Consider the following 7,242-nt stretch of genomic DNA (forward strand, 5'->3'; position numbering starts at 1 on the left):
TATATACACATAATGCACTTAATTAATGCTTAAGCATGCAAATATGAAGGGGGAAAGAAACTATACCATTCTAAATTCTATATGAAATCTCAGAAATGGCTAATATGGTTAGAGTGGTAAATGCACTTATGTATAATTTAGTACCTTAGTCATAGAAAAAGTGGAAATTCAGAGAGATTAACTAATAAACTTGTGGTTATTTAATTCATCGATATAATGAAGTATTGAACCTAGGTCATTATTACTTGAAATCCAAAATTCTGTATCCCAAGCATGGAGACTTTGGAATATGGCCACAGGAAACCCACATTCCAAAACCTTTTCACAGGATATAAAAATGTCTAACAAGGAACATTTAAGTTTGGAATTTTCTCAATATAGAGGGTAAGAAAAAATAAGACAGCATGGGAAAGTAAGAAATCCCAGGCAGAAGAATTGGGTGATGGTTAGAAAGTAGTTAGACTACTTCATGAACAACTATGGTCCATAATTCAGATCAAGGTTTTTTTTTTTGTTTGTTTTTTTTTCTTATACATTTTACATATTTTAAAATATAATGACTCTACTACTGATTTCCATTTTCCCTTTGTCTTCTTTCTTATTCTCTCTTTTCTCTCCTTTTCTTTCCTCTCCTGCTTCCCTTATTTTAATTCTGTTTAATAAGCAGTAAAGCAACTCTATTCTCAAAAACTCTCTTTACTTTATATTCAGCCCTCTTCCTGGTTTATCAAAATGTTCTCAAGTTTGAGAATGTTAAATAACTTACTGAATTATGTTTGTTCTTTTATATAGTTATCTGATCATTCTTATCTTTACCTCTTTTCTTTTCCAATTTCAGTTAAGTGGTTAATTGCATATTCCCTTCTCCTCATCTACCCTACAATTTCCTTAAAAAAAAATTTCTATGTTTTTACCAAAAAAGATTTTCTTTACTTTCTCATCTTCATTAATTTCTTTCCAACTCAGGTTATTTTGAACTTTTAGTCTTTCATTCAAGGACTGTAGATTTACTTATTCCTTATTTACTTGTTATGCAATTAAAGTTGCTCATGGAATTAAAGCTTCTAAAGTTGATTTCCCTCTTCTAACTAATTTTTTTTTATGTAATTATCTTTGCAGATCTTCTCTCTTCATCCCATGAGTTATATTAGAAATATAAATTAATGAAGCAAGAAATGAGGGTAAAAGCATTTTCCCAATCTAGATATTTTCCCATGTCTTCAATTTCACAAATCTATACTAACCCTCACAGTTCCTATGATTATTTACTTTTCCCATTTGCCTAGCAACATCACTTCTGGTTCTATGTACTTCCAGTGTTTTGCTAGTGGCCCCCAAAAGCTCCTATTTTTTTTTTTTATCAAACAGAATATTGTTTATGGAAGCCCAACACTGTTAGAGAAAGTGGTTTCCCTGTGTACCAATTAGCTGACAATTTGATTAATTTTCAAATCTCTATCATTATAGAATTTTATTTTTGTTCCATTGAGATCAACATTGGTGAGACACCCACACCTTCTGCATTTCATTAGGCTGAGTACTCCTTTTTTTTTTTTCTTTTAGATCCCTCCCTTTACCCCCTCTCCTTTTTTCTTTAATTCTTCTTATTGAAAGATTTTAGAAGTTTTCTTACTTTTGTTATTTGCTTATAGAATTTTATATAAGATGCTTTCCATTTTGGGTAGAATCACTATTCATTCAAAATATTGAGTTCAGACATGGACTGAGGATTTGTACTGGCCCATCAATAGGAACAAAAGTGAAATGAAGTAATTTCCAACTCCACAAATAATGCTGCAGATTTCAGCTTTCAATCCAGTTAGAGATCTGCACCCGAGTGAGCAGGAAGCTCAGATCAAAAGGATTTGACATTCTGAAACTACAAGGCCTTCCACCCAAATAAGAAGGATTGGCTGACCATCAGCAGCAGCTTATTGGATTTCCAATTAGACATATATGTATAATTATGTCACTCTGACTCAGACTTGGTCTAGCAACATTCTGATCTGGAGGGTTATAATATCAATTTTTCTTAGATTGGAACATTTATTCAACACTAAAAGTCTTCACCTGAGCATTCCCTGAAACCATTCAAGAAAATAATACATAAATCCTGGAAAATAATAATAGGACATAAAAGATTATAAAACACAAAGAAGCAAGAATTCACATCGGAGGTGAGGCTAATCCTACTCTCTAATACAAAAATTAAATTCAGTAACTAAGATTAGAAAATTTGAATAAAAATAAAAAGACTGACAATTAAGAGATAGTGAATGCTAAAATGATCACATTACAAACCCCAAAGAAGGTTAGTCCAAAATACCTATAAGCAAATTCTTTAGGGAAAACATCTTAAGTTAGAATTCCTAGAAGAAATAAAAATATATATTCTTCTTAAAAGAGATGCACATTATATTATTAAAGGAAAGGAAGATTAAAAGAAAGGAAGTGAAAAAAACAAGAGATATTGAAGAAAGACTTAGGAAAAGATTTAATGATGCAAGGACAAATTCTTAACCAAGTAATACACTCCTTGAAAATTAAAATGGGAAAAACAAATTAATAACCATTAGACATCATAAAATGATAAGTGCTGCTAAAGTAACATTGTTTATAACAATTTTTAAATGAAACAAAGAGGAAGAAGCAAAAAACAAACACAGAAAAAAACAAAAAAATACAGCAAAATAATATGAAAATATATGTCATTTTTGAAAAACAAAGACCTGTTACCTCTGCAAATAAATGAAGGAGTGGCAACCTTCTCATAAATCTTTCTTATGCTTGCTGGCAATTTTTCAGCATTTATTTTTCATTGTTTTTTGTTGCTGTTGATATTGTTGATATTCTTTCTGTGTACCTAATTATCTTTATGCATGTGGTTTTCTTGGTTTTCTTACTCTGCATCAATTCAGATAAATTTGTTCATCTTTCTATATAATTATTATGTTTGTCTTTGCTTATAGCATAGTACATTACATCCATGTAAATAATTTCTTAACCATTATTAACCAATTTTAAGCAATTGATGCTCGTTTACCTCTATTTTAAATTTTTATTGCCATGGAAAGTATCACAGTCAATAAATTGAATATTCTTTGTATTGCCTTTTTTTTTTTTAAAGAATTGGAATATAAGCTGATCATTCCCAATAATTGTGCATCTGGATTTGAAAGATAATGAAGCATTGGTCTTAGAAGATATTTCTGATATTTCATAGCATTTTCAGCAATTCTAAGATACTCACAAACACAAATTCCCACCCACCCCTTTTTTAACATTTAATTTTTAAAATATATTTTCTTGTTTACAGCTAAATAAAAGTTTTTTGTTTCATTTATAACTGAAGTCCCAAATTTTCTCCTTTCCTCAATCTCTTAACTTCATCATCCTTAAAAAAGTGCAATTTTATACAGATCACACACAAGCAAGCATGTGAAATATCCCACATGTGGCAAAAGAAAATGCAACAAAGCTCCCCCCCCAAGATTATTAAAGATAGTTTTTTTAAATATGATTCAATTTGCATTCTGATTTCATTAATACTTTATCTCCAGGTGAATAGTATCTTTCTCCTCAAGCCTTTTAGAACCATTATATCGCTTTGAATACTTATAGGAGTAAGTATTGTACAATACAGTGGTTGCTGTAAACAATGTCATCTTGCTTCCACTCATTTCACATTGCATCAGGTCATGTAAGTTTCCCAAGGTTTTCTTTTATTTTCCCTGAAAATACCATGCATGTCATTTCTTATAACAAATGACATTTCATCATAATCATATATCCTAAGTTGTTTAGCTATTTCCCAATTGATGGACATCCTCTCAATTTGTCATTTTTTGCTGCTTGTCACAAAAAAAAAATGCTGTGAAATATTTTTTGTACACATATACCATTTTCTATTGTCTTTTACCTTGTGGAGGTACATATACAGAAGAGTATTGCTGAATCAAAGAGAATACAGTTTTGCAGATTTGGGGTCATAGTTACAAATTGCTCTCCAAAATGTCTGGATCAATTCACAAATCCAACAGTGCTTTACTGTCCATATTTTTCCAACATCCTCTCCTATATTTGTCAATTTCTTTTTCTCTCATATTAGTCAATCTAATAGGTATAAAGTAGCACCTCAAAGCTGTTTTAATTGGTACTTCTTTAGTCAATAATGGTTTAGAGCATTTTTCCATATGGTTTTAGATAATTTTGATTTCTTCTTTTGAAAACTTTGTATTCATGTGTTTTGGTCATTTATTAATTGATGAATGACATATTCTTATAAACTTGACTTAGTTCCCTAAATATTTGAGAAATGATGCCCTTATCAGAGAAACTTGTTATAAAATATTTTTACAGTTTTCTGCTTCACTTCTAATCTTGACTACATTGATTTTGTTTTTGCAAAATTATTTAAATTTGTTTTTCCAAACTGTAATCCTCTCCACCTATTTCTTGTTTGGTTAAAAATTAATTTCTTATTCACAAATTTTAAAGGTAAAAACCTTTATTTGATTATGATATCACCCTTTATGGGGAAATCACATCCATTTTGCTCTCATCTCAGTATATTGTGTGAAATGATAGACTGTTACTTATAAATTGCTTCCATTTTTCCTGGAAATTTTTTGTCAGATAATAATTTCCTGTTCTAAAATCTTAGAACTTCTGTTTTGTCAAACACTAGATTACTATTGTTTACTATTATTTTTGTGCATCTAATCTGCTCAAGTGATGTGCCATCCTATTTCTTAGGCAGTACCAGATTGATTTTGTGTTTGAGACTTTCTGGCATAGTTGAAATCTCATACTTCTAGACTATTTTCCCTCACATTTCTTTTTCATCGATTCCCGTGATATTCTCAATCTTTTCCTCTTCCAGATGAATTTTGTTATTTTTTTTTCAATTCCATGAAATAAATATTCGATTGTTTAGTATCACACTAAATAAATTAATTCAGGGAAAATTATCATTTGTTATTATATGGGCTTCAACGTTGATATTTTTCAGTTTGTTTATATCTAAAATTTGTGTGAAACATGTCTTGTAATTGTACTCATAATTTTTAGGCTGTTCTTGGCATGTGAGCTCCCAAGTATTTTATATTTTCTGAAGTTATTTTAAATTGGTTTTCTCTTTCTATTTCTTTCCAGTGGTTTTTGTTAATATTTTATAGAAATGATATTTATTTATATACATTTATTTTATATCCTACAACTTTGCTGAGGTTATTACTTATTCTAGGGCTCTCTAAGTATATCATCATGTTATTTGCAAAGACAGATAGTTTTGTTTTCTTTTTCCCTTGCCTAATTCCTTTTATTTTATTTTATTACCATGATAGTTAGGATTTTTTTTTTTTTGCCTTTCCCTTGCTCTTTTCTTTTTATTATTATTATTAAAGCTTATTTATTTTCAAAACATATGCAGGGATAATTTTTTCAACATTGACTATTGCAGAACTTTGTGTTCCAATTCATCCCCTTCCCCCCACCCACTCCCCAAGATAGCAAGTAATCCAATATATGTTAAACATGGTAAAATATATTTTAAATCCAATATATGCATTCATATTTATACAGTTACCTTGCTGCACAAGAAAAAAATCAGATCAAAAAGGAAAAAAATGAGAAAGAAAACAAAATGCAAGTAGACAACAACAAAAAGTGTAAGAATATTATGTTGTGATCCACACTCAGTCTCCACAGTCATTTCTCTGGTTGTAGATGGCTATTTTCATCACAAGATCATTGGAAATGCCCTGGATCATCTCATTGTTGAGATGTTATCCAGCCATCTACAAAGAAAGCAAAACTTCCTCCCACTATCTTGCCATGTACTCAGTTACCATCTCCTGACTTTTTCTCTCAGAATTCTAATCAATCAACACTGCTATTTCTAATGAAAGAGCTTGAAAATCAATTGTTCTTTGCTTCTACTTATAACTCCTTTGAATCCCCAGATGATTCTGAGATGAAAACACTCTTTGCTAGTCATTGTCATGTTATTTTTATATAAAATAATATAACTTCCTTAAAGGCATTGTTCTGAATCTTCTTTATAGTCATATTTCTAGTGACTAGCACAGTGCCTAGGGCATAGTAAACATTAAAAAATAAATGATTTTTCATTCATTCATCTACCTACCCATTCTTCCATTTGGTATAAGGGATTTAGAGATTAATTTAGAAAATAATCTTCCAGGAATAGAAGATACTCTGCATTAGTTGAGGAAGCACACAATTCATTGAGATAGCCATACGAAGTGTAGTAAAGTAAACCTCTGAATACTTCCTGAATGATAATAAATGTGGATAAAAACAAAAGTTAGCACTAGAATAAATTCTATGTCTATTATATTAGAAAGCATATTTGAAAAATGTGGTTCTTTTGTTATGGATGAATAGAGGAATAAAAGGTAAAAGAAGAAGAAAATTTTGAGATTTTAATAGTACATCAAGTCTCAATTTAATGATTGACTCTGTCATGTCTCTTTATTAACTGAGTTGCTATTTTTTAATTTCATGTTATCCTGCTGGCAATACATATGAAATGGTAACATAAACATGTCAAGAGAGATAGATATATCCTTTGCAAAATGGAATTATTATGACACAGTTCTCTTTTATTGTCCTGACTCAGTTTCCCTACTTATCTTCACTCAGTTTCCCTAATTGTTCTCCTTCAGTTTGTAATTGTTCTGCTCAATCCTGAGAAACCAACCTTCCCTCTTAATCAGAATACTTGATAAGGATAAAAGATTTTATGTTTTAGAATATCAGAATACCTTTCCCCATCCCAAGCTATCAGAATATCAGATGTAATCTTATCAAGATGCCTCTCCCCATCTTCGAGGTGCCTCTCTCTATTATGTCATCCCATATCAAGTGGCTCACCGCACCCTGTCAGAGTCCTCTTCTCACTTTCCCCACCCTCACTCCACCCCTGCCTCAGTCAACCCCCTGAGTGTGAGCCATGTGAGAACTCACATTGTTAGCTGGATTCTTGGAGACAATAGTCTCATTCAGCCCTGGGACCAAACTATGGATCCATTTGGTCCCAGCAAATCTCTCCCTTTTAAATAAAATATTAAGTACTCTCTAATCTCTATCTTGCCTCAGTTTTTCTGGCATTACAATATGACATCATCGAGAAACATACAAAGACTACATTTTCAAAAGTGACATTGGTGGTACTGGTGCAAAACATTCTGCTTGCTCCCTCAGGAACAAGAAAAAAAA

This window comes from Antechinus flavipes, chromosome 6, assembly GCF_016432865.1.
Source record: "Antechinus flavipes isolate AdamAnt ecotype Samford, QLD, Australia chromosome 6, AdamAnt_v2, whole genome shotgun sequence".
NCBI classification, from domain to species: Eukaryota; Metazoa; Chordata; class Mammalia; order Dasyuromorphia; family Dasyuridae; genus Antechinus; species Antechinus flavipes.